Source organism: Crocodylus siamensis, chromosome 1, assembly GCF_052110815.1.
Source record: "Crocodylus siamensis isolate JL-2025a chromosome 1, ASM5211081v1, whole genome shotgun sequence".
NCBI lineage: Eukaryota > Metazoa > Chordata > Crocodylia > Crocodylidae > Crocodylus > Crocodylus siamensis.
In genome coordinates this window covers 401,352,702-401,367,633 of record NC_143395.1, presented here as the reverse complement: position 1 = coordinate 401,367,633, position 14,932 = coordinate 401,352,702, and the positions used below count along the sequence as shown (strand labels likewise).

The following is a 14,932-nucleotide window of genomic DNA, read 5'->3' as shown; positions in this document are numbered from 1 at the left end:
CTGGCCCCTCCTGGATGTGTACCAGCATAATTTTCTCAAACAGCTTGCCTAGGATCGAGGTAAGACTAACCAGCCTATAGTTTCCTGAGTCCTCCTTCCCACCTTTTTTGAAAATGGGGACCAAGTTGGCCCTCTTCCAGTCCTCCGGTACCTCACCAGAGCACCATGAGTGCTCGTAAAGCCGTGCCAGGGGACTTGCAATGACCTTGGCCAGTTCCTTTAGAACTCTAGGGTGGAAATCATCCGGACCGGCTGACTTGAAAAGGTCCAACCCCTCCAGAAGCACCCTAACTAAATCCTTGCTAACCTGTGGCTCAATACTTTCTGAAAAAAATCAGATACTTTGAATTGAAGTGTTTTCAGTTGCCAGAATATCAGACACTTGAGATTACTTGTCATATCCCAAAATCTTCCATGTTGTCCTTGCATTTCGATAGCCTCTTAAATTCTGTTTATCTAGATGTGGCCATTATACCTGGTAAACTATAAGCCTCTTCATAAACTTGATAGTTTTCTTATACATCCACCTTCTCGGTAAATTCGGTCAATAACAAAGAGTCTGTTTCTGTAACATTTTTATTGCCCTGATTCCTAATACCTTTTTCATAACAGTTATGCATATGGCTGTTTATTTTACTGAACAAACTCTTGGTCCTTAATTTTACTGAAGCAAGTGTTCTAAAGTTGAAGTTCAGTGTTTCATTCAACATTTATTAGCATCTTTGTCACAATTTTTTGAATGATCAAGAACAGCCTTTATATAGCAACGGACATGATTTGAAAGGGCGGTTTCAGCAGGCAATAATGACATAAATACTTTTCAATTACACAATAAAAAGTAGTTTTCATCAGAGAAATTATAAAGCACTTTGCAGACATTACTAAAGTAAGCCACAAAGCACTCTTGTCTTTAGTTAGGATTCAGTTAGCATTCCACAAATGCAGAAATAGACCCTGAGATCCCAATGAATAAGTTGGGTGCTCTTCTTCATAGTTCTGTATCTTAGTAAAAGCAGCCACTCTCAGAATCAAGCCATGATTCAGAACCATTTGAAAGTATTTCATGAATCACTTCAGACAAAATTACAAACACGAACATTTTATTCATAAAAATGAAAAAAGCAGAATAAGTTCTGGTTCAAATATATGCATATGTATCTTTCTCAAAACTCAGGCCCTAGACACACATTCATGGTGCTGTAAAATAGGGCTCTATGGAGGTGTGTACACCCCACTGGCTGGAGTGTTACAGAGTTCCCTCAAAGGTGTGGTTGCTAGCCAGGACATAACAGGGTCTGCTCATTAGCTCACCTCACCCCAAGGGGAGCCTGTTAGTCAGCAGGACAGGCTCACCTGATCATCTCTGAGTGCCTAAAAGCCACAGTGCAGTAGCAACACTTAACAACCACTTAATCAGCTAATCATGACCTGATCAGCTGTTGCCACTGTTGCAGGATTATCAGCTGAAGCTGCCTGTAGCAACAGCTGATCTGATAGTCTCACCTGCCTACTCAGTTGATGGAGCTGCCCATAAGCTACAGAGACAAGATCAGATCAGGTGATCTCTTCCATCTCATCAGCTCTTGCTGCTAGGCCTCATCAATGGCTGTTGTCTGGATGCAACAGCTGATAGAATTGCATGCATGCGGTAGTGGCAACAGTTGAGCAAGTGGTCTCCCCAACCTGATTAGCCATTGACACTGCCCTACTGGAACGGACCAGCAGTGGTTCTGTAACAGACAGCCCAGCAAGCAGAGCTGCAGTTCTGCTCCCTATAGGCTGTCAGAGTCAGCAGTTCTCCTTTCTTCTCCCCTAGTAGAGGGCAGGGAGCACTTGGGGATCCTGGTGTTCAAAAGATAGTGCCACACAGAAAATTTCTGTCCAAAATGGGAACTTTTGTGTGGCAGACCAGGCTTTTCTGTGGCGCCACAAACAGCCTGAACATGTGGACACTTGCTTTATGTAATGCTATTGGGGCTTATATGCTAGGGATAGAAATTATATATAAACCAGTATAAGTCATCAGAAATTGGTTTAAATCTGTAACATGACAGAAATTCAGTGCACATAAACTGCTTTCAAAATGGCCAAAACTGGTTTAAGATAAACCTAGATGGATGTAGTAGCAGACTTAACTAATTTAGCTTAAATCAGTTTATTAGACTTCTGTCCCAGATCCCCTCCAGATTCAAGTTAATTTACAATCCCCCTGGCATCCCAGGATGCATTGCAACTTCTAGGGAGTTGAGCTGATTTGCAACTCCTCAACTCCCCAGCAATCTAGGGTACTTAAGGAGCTGGCAAGCATCATAGCTCTGCCACTGGCATGGATCTTTGAAAACTCATGGTGCTCATGCAAAATGCCCAAAGATTGGAAGAAGGCCAATGTAGCACCTATCTTCAAGAAAGGAAGGAAAGTAGATCCAGGGAACTACAGGCCCATCACCCTGACCTCTATCCTGGGGAAGATTTTGGAAAAAAATCAAAGAGACCATTCTTGACAAACTGACTGAAGGCAACTTCCTGAGGGATAGCCAGCATGGGTTTGTTGCGGGTAGGTCTTGCCTGACCAATCTCATCTCCTTCTACAACCAGAAGACATATCACCTGAACAAGGGAGAAGAGATTGATGTCATATATCTTGATTTAAAAAAAGCTTTTGATTTGGTATCCCATGATCACCTCAGAGAAAAACTGGCCAGCTGTGGCCTCAGCTATATCACAGTCCGCTTGCTGGAGAATTGGCTCTGAGGTTGGACCCAGAGAGTGGAGTCCTTGGGCCTATTCTTTTCAACATCTTCACTAATGATGTGGACATTGGTGTAAGAAGTGGACTGGCCAAGTTCGCTGATGACACCAAAATTTGGGGTAAAGCACCCACACCCAAGGACAGGATGGTGATCTATGCCAACCTTGACAGGCTCAGAAAATGGACAGATGAAAACCTGATGGCCTTCAACACCAAAAAATGCAAAGTATTCTACCGTGGGAAGAAAAACCCACAGCATGCTTATAGGCTCAGCAGTGCTACGCTTGCTAGCACCACGGCCATGATTGACCACAACATGAATATGAGCCACCAATGTTATCTTGCAACCAGCAAAGCGAGCAACACTCTGGCTTGCATACATAGATTCTTCTCTAGCAAATCCCAGGATATGTCATCTTCCCGCTGTACTTGGCCTTGGTGAGGCCACAGCTGGAGTACTGCATCCAATTCTAGACTCCACAATTTAAAAAGGATGTGAAGAAGCTTGAGAGAGTCCAGAGGAGAGCCACATGCATGATCAGAGGACAGGAAAACAGGCCTTATGATGACAGGCTGAGAGCTATGGGACTCTTCAGCCTAGAAAAGTGCAGGCTCAGTGGGGACCTGGTGGCTGCCTAAAAGTATGTAAGGGGTGTACATCAAGATCTGGGGGAATGCCTGTTCATCAGAGCACCCCGTGGGATGACAAGGTAAAACGGTCACAAACTCCTCCAAGACCATTTCATGCTGGGCATAAGGAAGAACTTCTTTACTATTCAAGCCCCCAAGGCCTGGAACAGACTGCCTCCAGAGGTGGTGCAAGCCCCTACTCCAGACTCCTTTAAGAGTCAATTGGATGCTTATCTTGCTAGGATCCTGTGACCCTAGCTGACTTCCTGCCCCTGGGGCAGGGGACTGCACTCAATGATCTTCCAAGGTTCCTTGCAGCCCTAATGTCTAAGAAATCTATGAAAAACTCCTCAACCACATCCTTCACAGTGTGGGCAAGCTAGCCTTCCCCGACCTGTCTGCTTCAGACTAGCAGGGAGGTGTGCCCCCTGGCTTTTGGCCTGGGCCACTGCAGACATGTGGCTGCATTTCCGGAATCAACAGTGAATGTCTGTTCACTTGCTTATTGGTCTGTACTTAGCCATAGAAAGCTACAAAAGTAATCTGTGTCCCAGGCCTTAGCAAGAATCATTATAGGATGAACACCTGCTGTTTTATTATGGTATATATTGTATAAGAAGATTTACTGACTTGAATTTGTAGCAGCTGGAATTCAGATCAACTTGAAGAAATACTGATAAACGTTTTATGTCACACCATCACCTGTTCCATACACATATAACATTTGTCAAAGGAAAAAAGAAAATTAGGAATGTTTTTTTTTTTAAACTTTAAAACTACTATTTTATATATTTTACTACATATGTAGTCATATGCCACACTCTCATTGTACTGCTTATTTATATTATCATAATACTTAAGATCCTCAGTCATGGATCAAGACCCTTATGCCAGGTACTGTACAGACACAGAAGAAAAATGGCAAATCTGGGATGCAGAAAGCTTGCAATCTATGTATGAAAGACAACAGATGGATGTAAACAGATGGGGAAGTACAAAGAAACAATGAGACAGTACTAGTCAGCATGACAGCTAGGGTTCGCAAGCATACAAGCAACTGAACTGTAACTGTGAGTGCAATTGTGCAGGGCTCAGGAGAAAAAACTCGAAAACTAAAATTTGAAACATCTTAAAAATTACCTAAACTAGTTAAGAGACGTTACAATGTTTGACTTAAAAAATCTAGTATTTGAACTGTTCCAAGGATGGAGAGGGAAGGATCTCATCAGGATGATGAAATCCAAACGTTCCCAGTTCTTGCCTTGCAAATCTAGTATTTGAACTGTTCCAAGGATGGAGAGGGAAGGATCTCATCAGGATGATGAAATCCCCTTTTTTGTTAGTAAACATTCCCAGTTCTTGCCTTGCAAAGGTGGGTTTTAAAGCTGAGACATTTTTTACATATGGAAAAGTTTCCATAATCAACTTTGGGACTGATTTTTGCCCATCTTTGAAGCTCAGGTAAGGACAAGTTTGTAGTTGAAATTCCTTCCAGGATTGGGAGACAAAAACAAGGAGCATTAGGATAGATTACACAAAAATTTCCCTTTAACAGAACTCTCCAAATTATTGCATGAAAATCATTATTGATCTCCAAAGGTGCACTACACAAATACATTAAAAGAGAAGAGGAAAATATTTATGACATATTTTAAGAATGTAACCAGAGCACTTGCAATAATAGGTGGGTCACCGGGCTATTTATTTATTCATTCACTCTATATGCTGCCCTTCCCAACAAAGGCTCAGAGTGGTTTACAGTAAGAGAATAGGCTACTGAGAGAACTCTTGAAATAAGGAACCCAGACATCATGTACAGAGTTAAAACCCCGACACACGATAGAAAACAAACAAAGACTGAGATGGGAGAGCCTTCTATTTGATACCTAAGAAGAAACTTCTCAGAGTTCAAGAAGGCTATATAAATTTATAAATAAGGATTCATACACACACACACATTTTTTTTTATATATATATATATATATATATGCATGCATGTACATATAAATACTTTTGAAATTAATGAGTTTTAGCTGCAACTGCTTTGCAAATATAAGTATTTTCATTACATTGGTTTCTCACTGTAATTGTACATAGATCAGTCAAGAATTGAAGCACTTATAGATTCATAGATTCATAGATGCTAGGGTCGGAAGGGACCTCAATAGATCATCGAGTCCAACCCCCTGCATAAGCAGGAAAGAGTGCTGGGCCTACATTACCCCAGCTAGATACACATCCAACCTTCTCTTGAATACCCCCAGGGTAGGGGAGAGCACCACCTCCCTTGGGAGCCCGTTCCAGACCTTGGCCACTCGAACTCTGAAGAAGTTCCTCCTAATATCCAATCTAAATCTGCTCTCTTCTAGCTTGTGGCCATTATTTCTTGTAACCCCCGGGGGCGCCTTGGTGAATAAATACTCACCAATTCCCTTCTGTGCCCCCCTGACGAACTTATAGGCAGCCACCAGGTCGCCTCTCAACCTTCTCTTGCGGAGGCTGAAAAGGTCCAGTTTCTCTAATCTCTCCTCGTAGGGCCTGGCCTGCAGGCCCTTAACCATACGAGTGGCCCTTCTCTGGACCCTCTCCAGGTTATCCGCATCCTTCTTGAAGTGCGGCGCCCAGAATTGCACGCACTACTCCAGCTGCGGTCTGACCAGCGCCCGATAGAGGGGAAGTATCACCTCCTTGGACCTATTTGTCATGCATCTGCTGATGCACGATAAAGTGCCATTGGCTTTTCTGATGGTTTCGTCACACTGCCGACTCATGTTCATCTTGGAGTCCACTAGGACTCCAAGATCCCTTTCCACTTCCGTGCCACCCAGCAGGTCATTTCCTAGGCTGTAGGTGTGCTGGACATTTTTCCTCCCTAGATGCAGCACTTTGCATTTCTCCTTGTTGAACTGCATTCTGTTGTTTTCTGCCCACTTGTCTAACCTGTCCAGGTCTGCTTGCAGCTGCTCCCTGCCCTCCGGCGTGTCCACTTCGCCCCATAGCTTAGTGTCATCTGCAAACTTGGACAGAGTACATTTCACCCCCTCGTCCAAGTCGCTGATGAAGACATTAAAGAGTATCGGTCCAAGCACCGAGCCCTGCGGGACCCCACTGCCCACACTCTTCCAGGTCGAAACCGACCCATCCACCACAACTCTCTGGGTGCGACCCTCCAGCCAATTCTCCACCCACCGGACTGTGCAGTAATCCAAGTCACAGCCCCTTAACTTGTTCACCAGTATGGGGTGGGATACCGTATCAAAGGCCTTCCTGAAGTCCAAGTATACGACATCCACCCCTCCTCCTGCGTCGAGGCGTTTTGTGACCTGGTCATAAAAAGAGACTAGATTGGTCAGGCACGATCTACCTGCCACGAACCCGTGCTGGTTTCCCCTCAGCATAATTTGTCCTGCCGGGCTCTCACAAATGTGAGCCTTGATGATTTTCTCAAAGATTTTGCCAAGGATGGAGGTGAGACTGACTGGCCTATAGTTACCCGGGTCCTCCTTCCTCCCCTTCTTGAAAATGGGAACCACATTGGCCCTTTTCCAGTCCTCCGGGACTTGACCCGTGCGCCACGAGCATTCAAATATTCCCGCCAGAGGCTCTGCAATGATGTCAGCCAGTGCCTTCAGTACCCTCGGATGGAGCTCATCCGGGCCTGCCGACTTAAAGGCATCCAGTTCCTCCAAGTGACCCTGCACCACCTCAGGGTCCACACATGGAAGTCTGGTGCCTTGCTGCTGCCTCCCTACACTCCCAGTGAGAGACTTGTCATGCCTCTCGCTTAGGAACACTGAGGCGAAGAACTCGTTGAGGAGTTCAGCCTTGTCCCCTCTGTCCGTCACCAAATGTTTCTGCCCATTTAGCAGGGGTCCTATTCCTCCCTGGGTCTTCCTTTTACTCCCTATATATCTAAAAAACAATTTCTTATTGTCTTTTACTTGGGTTGCCATCCTCAGCTCCATGGTAGCTTTGGCCTGTCTAACTGCCTCCCTACAAGCACGAGCAGAAGAGGTATATTCCTCTTTGGTGATCTCTCCCTGTTTCCACTTTTTATGTGCTCCCCTTTTGGCCCTTAGTCTGCCCTGGATTTCTCTGGTCAGCCAGGGAAGCCTCCTGGCCCCTTTCCCTCTTTTACCTCGCACGGGGATCGTCTCGCTTTGTGCTTGAAGGATAGCTTCCTTAAGGCACAGCCACCCTTCTTGGGCTCCCATCATTTCAAAACTACTACTCTGCAGTACGTCCTTCACTAATCGCCTGAGTTCGCTGAAATCAGCTTTCCTAAAGTCCAGCACGTTCACCCTACTGGTTACCTTACCCACTCGACGCCTTATGTTGAATTGTACTTTTAGGTGATCACTGTCCCCCAGATGGCTACCGATCTGTAGGTCCCCTACTATGTCATCCCCCGTTGCCAATACCAGATCCAGTAAGGCATTCCCCCTAGTGGGACCATGTACCTCCTGCGTCAGGTGGAGGTCCTGTACACAGGTTAGAAACCTGCGTGAGCAGTGGGACTTTGCTGTCTGTGTCTCCCAGCAGATGTCCGGGTAGTTTAGGTCCCCCATGACCACCGCCTCTTTAGCTTTTATGTCTCTGAGAGTTGCCTCAGGAGCCCCAAATCTATTTCTTCCCCTTGATGTGGGGGTCTGTAGCAGACCCCTACCACCAAATCCTTTTCTCCTTGCCCCCCATGTAGCCTAACCCACAGTCCTTCTACTTCCTCATCCTTTGATTCTGTCTTGATGAGGGTTGATGTATATTGCTCCTTAACATAGAGCGCAACCCCCCCCCCTTTTCCCCACTCTGTCCTTTCTGTACTTGTGTTGGGCCAAGAGACTACATCTTTCCTACAAGGGTGTAGGTTGTAGCCGTGTTGGTCTAAAGACATAGGCAGACAAGGTTCTTTGGGTGAATCTGATATCTTTTATTAGACCAACTTAAATAGTTGGAAAACAATTATTAAGCAAACTTTCGGGTTCAAAAACCCTTCATCAGGCTAAGGAGGTTTCAGCAGTTGGTGTGTGCTCTTCCTGGATGGAATGAAAACTAAAGAAGCCAGAGGCTGGGCTGGTGTGCATACAAGACAAGTAGTCAGTGAAAATGTAGACTGAGGAGTCAATGGCTGAGAGACAGGCTGGGGGGTCCCATGGTTGGATATGATAGGTCTGCCAGGGTTCCCTCGTTTGTGGATTTTGGGGAGCATGTAAAACGTCCCCGGATTAGGGACCCTAACCAAGGAAATATCAGGTTTAGTTGAATCAATCCTAAAACTGCTCGTCACCCACAAAGCAAGTTTTGTACCTGACACTACAGACTTTTTACGGAAACTTAAAAACATAGACCACCTTTCCCAGCAACACCCTCCTAGCCACCATGGATGTTACCAGCCTATATAGCAACATCCCACACTAGGATGGCATCCAAGCCTGCCTTACATATCTACAGGAACAAGATGATAACTCAGAATACAGACCTAAAGATATTACTGACCTTATACACTTCATCCTCACACACTACAATTTCACTTTTAATAATCAACACTTCCTCCAGATGATGGGAACAGCTATGGGCACCAAAATGGCCCCACAGTATGCCAACCTTTTTATGAGCCACCTGGAAGAAGACTTCCTCAAGAACTGCACCATCAAAACCTTATTATACTTAAGATACATCGATGACATCTACATCATTTGGACTGAAAACTACAATCTCTGACTGAGTTCTATCAGAAATTCAACAATCACCATCCCTCCATCCAACTTTCTCTAGAATACTCCAGCACCAACATCTCCTTTTTAGACATGATTAGTATTTGGAATGATAAAATACAGACCACGTTATACAAGAAACCCACAGACCAACATACATATCTGCACAGAACCAGCAATCACCCGAAACGCACCAAGAAAGCTGTGATATACAGCCAAGCCCTCAGATACCACCAAATTTGCACTGAAGAAAACACCTGGGATTACCACCTCACCAATTTAAAAAACGCTTTCCCCCAACAAGGACACTTCTCCAGAGAGATAGATCACATGTCTGAAAGAGCCACCCAGATACCACGGGAAGAACTGCTGCAGTACAGAAGAAAACCCCCCACAAATTGCACACCGCTGGTTATGACAAATCACCCCTCCCTCGAACCTTATGGAAAATCCTCAAACAATTGCAACCCATATTAGAAGGAGACCCTATTCTTAAAAAGATCTTCCCAGATCCACCCATCCTAGCTTTCAAACAAGCACCGAACCTTGCTAACCTCATCACCAGAAGCAAACTTCCTCAAGCCCAGAACACACCAAGAGGATCCAGACCATGCCCTGACAAAAAATGCAAAACCTGCCAACACATCTCCACCACCCCCACAATTACTGCACCCCACAACAGAGCCATCACCATTCCTGGATATGACATCTGCACCTCCAGAAATGTCATATATCTCATCCAATGCACCAAATGCCCAGATAGAAAATTCGTAGAAGAGACCAAACAACAACTGCACACTAGAATGAACGCACACCGGAAATCCATCAAAGACAGAAATACCCAATTACCTGTGGGGGCACATTTCTCACAAGAAAACCACTGTCTCTCAGTCCTGATCCTCAAAGGAAACTTACAAAACTCTTCCCAGAGACAAGCCTATGAACACCACTTCTTCAGCCTCCTGGATACTAAAAAACATGGACTAAATACAGACATTGGATTTATGACACATTATAACTTGCCTGACATCTGACTCCCTAGGTACCTCTGCACTATTCACATCCCCCTTCTCTCTCTCCACGCCCCCCCCCCCGCCAGCCTGTCTCTCACCCATTGACTCCTCAATCTACATTTCCACTGACTGCCTGTCTTGCATGCAGACCAGCCCAGCCTCTGGCTTCTTTACTTTTCATTCCATCCAGGAAGAGCTCACACCAACTGCTGAAACTTCCTTAGCCTGACGAAGGGTTTTTGAACCCAAAAGCTTGCTTAATAATTGTTTTCCAACTATTTAAGTTGGTCTAATAAAAGATATCAGATTCACCCACAGAACCTTGTCTGCCTACACCTTTCCTATGAATTAACAATAATTATCGTAAACTTCTTGGCTTCGAGTCAGAAAAACAAGAGTTAAATCTACATATTTGCCTAATTTTCAGAAGTGGTGAGCACCCATTAGCTCCACTGGACCTTAGCTAGCCTTGGTGAGTGGATCAGCACTTTTTTCAAGTCAGCCAAGATTCTTGTACCTAACTTTAAACACTTGTTCTTGGAAGTTGTTTTTCTTAAGATACAAAGCATTTAAATAGAAAGAACATATAGTTTGGTTAAGCAAAATCTGCACTCACCTACAGCTGCAGCATTTCTACCAATTTAATCACTACAGTCAGGAAATTAGACATTTAAGCTAAATACAGATGCTCAAAAAGCCCCTGGCAGAAGTACTCTATCACACTTTACTTAATGCACTATAAGTTAGGGTGTGAGCAAACCAAACAGATGTTTACTGTGTGATGGAGGGTGGTGGAAATCAGAGCCTATGTGCATGGGCCACTGGGGGTGCTCCCACATGCCTCTCAGGAGGCTGCTGGAGTGGTTCCTCTCCCCGGCCTGTCCACATACCTCCCTGCCACCTCCTGCACCAGCTGGTAACTATCAGCAGCCACTGCTGGGGAGAAACACCAAACCTAATCCCACACAACCTGCCCTGGACAGGCAGCAGCACACCATGGGGCCACGGCTGCTGCAGAGAGAAACACCCAAGACTCCTTCCCCAACAACCAGCCTGGGTGGGGGGAAGTACTGCAGGAGAAAGGAATCTGGGCTCTGTGTTCCTGCAGCAGCCCTGGTCAGGCAGAAGGTGCACCACAGGGATGGGGCTGCTGGAGGGGCGCAGAGCCAGGACCTTTCCCCTGCAGCCTCCACAGCCAGGCAGCAGCACACAGCGGTCAGGGCCAGCCCAGCACTCAGGCAGCTGGACTGAAGCACAGCCCTATGCAATGCTGCCTGAGATGGCAGCAATTGGGCTTAAGTTAACCCTCAGGATCTGGCAAAGTCATTCAATAAAGTGCTCCACCAGAAAGTGCTTTGCCATTTTCCAGTTGGTGTAATAAAAGGTATCATTTCGGAACCAAGAGTTCTAGTTTTTTGTATGTCTTTTTGTCTCAGACCAACACGGCTACCAAGTACCAAATTCGGCTACACAGAAGATGCCGAATTTCAGCCAATTTTGAATTTTAAACTTCATTGCAGAACAACAAGGAAGTTTTTTTGCCTCCCTGCCTGCCATCTGACACCTCCAGGGAAGGAATTCTACCTGATCAACACATCAAAGAGCTACTCAGCACAGCTCACGAAGACTGAGGGACAGACTTCCATCTTCAGCTCCCTCTGTGCAAAAATGAAGTTTATTTACTACCTATGGGGACTTTTTACCATCTTGTACCATCTACACTTTTCCCAGAGCCTGACGAAGGGACTTCGATCCCAAAAGCTTGCAGAAAAGGACAATTTTCTTCTCATTTTCCAGTTGGTCTAATAAAAGTTATCATTTTGGAACCAAGAGTTCTAGTTTTTTGTATGTCTTTTAGCACAATACCTCATTCATTGAGGGCTAACTTAGCCCACTTTACAAGTGGAGGATTGTACTGTAAGAGCCATGAACATCTGTTCAGCTACAGCTTTAAAGTGCTTTCTATGTTCTTAAAGCATGATAGGTGTAAGATCTGTACTTAGCCTTTAGTAACACTTATTTCCTAAGGTGTGGATACCAAAGTGAAGGTCTCAACATTTAGAATATTTACATCAAAAAATGTTATCATGGAAGTTTCAACATCTTATTGGTAATATCTGTAAGTTCTGTGTTTAAAAGAAGACTTCATTATTACATGGTAAAGATCTTACCCTAGAGAATCAGTATAAAGCAGCACTTATTTACCATGTTAAAGATCATTTCAGTATTCATTTTTACATTTTTAGATTTCAGAAAAGGTACATCATTTGAAACCACACATGGTGGGCACCACCACACTGCGCCCCACATCACTTGCCCGCAAAGCACCCCCCACAGAGGGGCACCCTTGCCCTTACCCCTGGCCCTGCTCCCAGCTGTAGTGTGCTGTCTGGAGCCGACAGCACCCCCTGCTCCCTCAGCCCCCAACCATCTTCCCCAGCCCTGCCGCACAGCCTCTAAGCCCCACTTCCCTCTAGGATCCAGGGGCAAAGGCCATGGCTCCACGGTGGCAGCACTTGCCTGCATAGCCCCCCCAGCCAGCACACAGCTGCCACTCCACATATAGCCAGTCGCAAGGCATAAGCAGTGGTGTAGTGGCGGCTGCTGCATGTAAGCCCCCCTTTCCACGCCCTGGCCAGGTGGCACGTATGTGACCCGCACATGTTGGTTGCCACAGCACTGCAGCTGCCATGCCTTGCGCCACTTGCCCACAAAGCTGTGCAGGTGGCTGTGGGATGGTAGCACAGGGTGCAGTGGCAGAGTTGCAGTGGTGGCCTCCATGTGTGAACCCCCTGTCAGGTGGGCCAGTGCATGGGTAGCCCTCAAAATGGCACCCCTGCCCTCGCTCCTGGGAGTGGGCACAGGAGCATGCTCCCCCCATTCTTGATCTATTCCCCCAGCACCTTCCTTTTCCCCCAACACACACTTAGCTGCTGAGGTGGGTGTCAGTGTCTGCGTGTGCCTCTGTGTCTGTATGTCTGTGCCTGCGTGTCTGTTGTGAGGGGCATCAGGAGGGCTGTTGAGGCTGTGGGGGGTGGGGGGAGTGCAGGGCACCAGCAGTGCTGTGGAGGGCCTTTAATTTTTGTCATGGATTTGGGGTTTTTAATCAGAGAATTTGCAATTTTTAATCAGAGAAAACAAGGATCCCTGGTAATTATTAAAACAATATAGAATGGTAATCTCATTTTGAACATGTCTGAAGTTAAATGTTTGCACTTTGGGAAACTGTATTTGAAATCAGTTCTCCAAAATGAGGGAGGGGGGTGTTTCTTACATCCAGAGGCTGACTTTTCTTCACTGGAATAGAAGAATGGAGGAGTAAAAGCACTGCTGCAAAAGGCTACCAGCTACTCTCAGGCAGGAAGGGTGTTAACCCTTTCAGAGCTGCTCTTAAATTGGTAACAGTTTTTTGCTGAGCAGCTAAATGAACAGCCCAAGCCTACTGCCAATTTGAGAGTACCTGTGAAGTGTTAACAACGCATTTCAGCCCGCCTGCTTGCTATCTCAGAAAGAACCTGGCAGCCACCTTGCAGCACTGCCTGTCCTGAAAAAGCCAGCTCTAGGCCATGCCTCTGGAAAAATCTTCTTTGTTACATTCTGACCACCCCCCCCCGCCCCCGCAACAAGGTTCATCTCTTATTTGGGGATGCAGGGTTTGTGAGAAAATATGGCGATTTATACCTTGCCTTAAAGCCTCCTATTAGCAATATAAATGTTTCCTTCTTTAAATGAAACATTTGGTATTTGTCTCACTGCTTTTCTTAATTAAAAATGTATTTATAACCCTGAAACACTTGCTGTTCTGCCTCTCAAAAGGCCTGTAGTTTCCCTACTTGGCAGGAAAACAAATGGTGTCCCACTGCCCAGGTAGATGATGCTCGCATAAGTATATCCCATAATTCTGGTTGAATTTCTTTTTATGCTGCATGCAGGGGAGGGAGGCTGAAAGGTGACATGACAAAGGTTAAAGGGAGGAGCTGCAACGGAACTGCATTTTTAAGAAAGCAACATTCTGAACTCTAGAAAATTGAGGTGACGATTCTCACAAGAGACTTCTCTTTTCCAATTGAAATTTCAAGTGTTATGATGCTTAGTTTTGAGAACCAAAGGAGTGCAACATATAGTATTATTAAGCAACTAGTGGCCATTTAGGACACACCTACACTGATGCTATGAGCCCCACCATGAAATCGTATCAGACCTATTCACTCCCTCTCTGTACACGCTGCATGTTGAAAAAATGTCATGTAGCTGTTACTGGAGCAGGTCTGGGTTCACACAAGACCTCTCTCATGAACATGTCCAAAACTGAGGAGTGTGTGGGGCGCATCCAAGACACACTGCACTAGAAGGCTTCAAGATTTTGGCAGAGCAGGAGAAAATGGGTGGTGTAGTTTTTATGGCAGCAATCCCTAACTTCCTCCCAAGTGGTATAGAGGGTCTCTTACTTGAGACCCTCTATACCACTTTTAGCCTAAATTTACTTCTGCAGCCACCTAAACTGCACCCTCTTCTAACATGTTTACATGTTATTCAATAGACTGAGCATGCCCTCTTCTTGGGACAGAAAAAGATACATTAGCATAGCTAAGGGGGGTGGGGGAAGGTAGCGATTGGGACACCAGCCCACAGACACCATGTTTGGAGCAGCTGCAAAACAGTGGCCACTGTGCTACCAGCCCAGCTGCCACTGCTGACAACTTAGCCTATGACACTTTGCTACTACCTAGGGTGCAGCAGTGCCCAGGTACACCTCTGCGCACACACCAAACAGCCAGAACTATTCATTGGAAATACATGCCCTTAGGTCAGAAATGTTCAACTGCATC

At 45.6% G+C, this 14,932-nt stretch overlaps 1 protein-coding gene across 1 annotated transcript in view; it reads right to left on the bottom strand.

The window, feature by feature from the left end:
• Positions 1–14,932, bottom strand: part of SLC36A4 (solute carrier family 36 member 4) — a 251,046-nt gene that overhangs the window by 78,377 nt on the left and 157,737 nt on the right. The gene's annotated exons all lie outside the window — the stretch shown is intronic.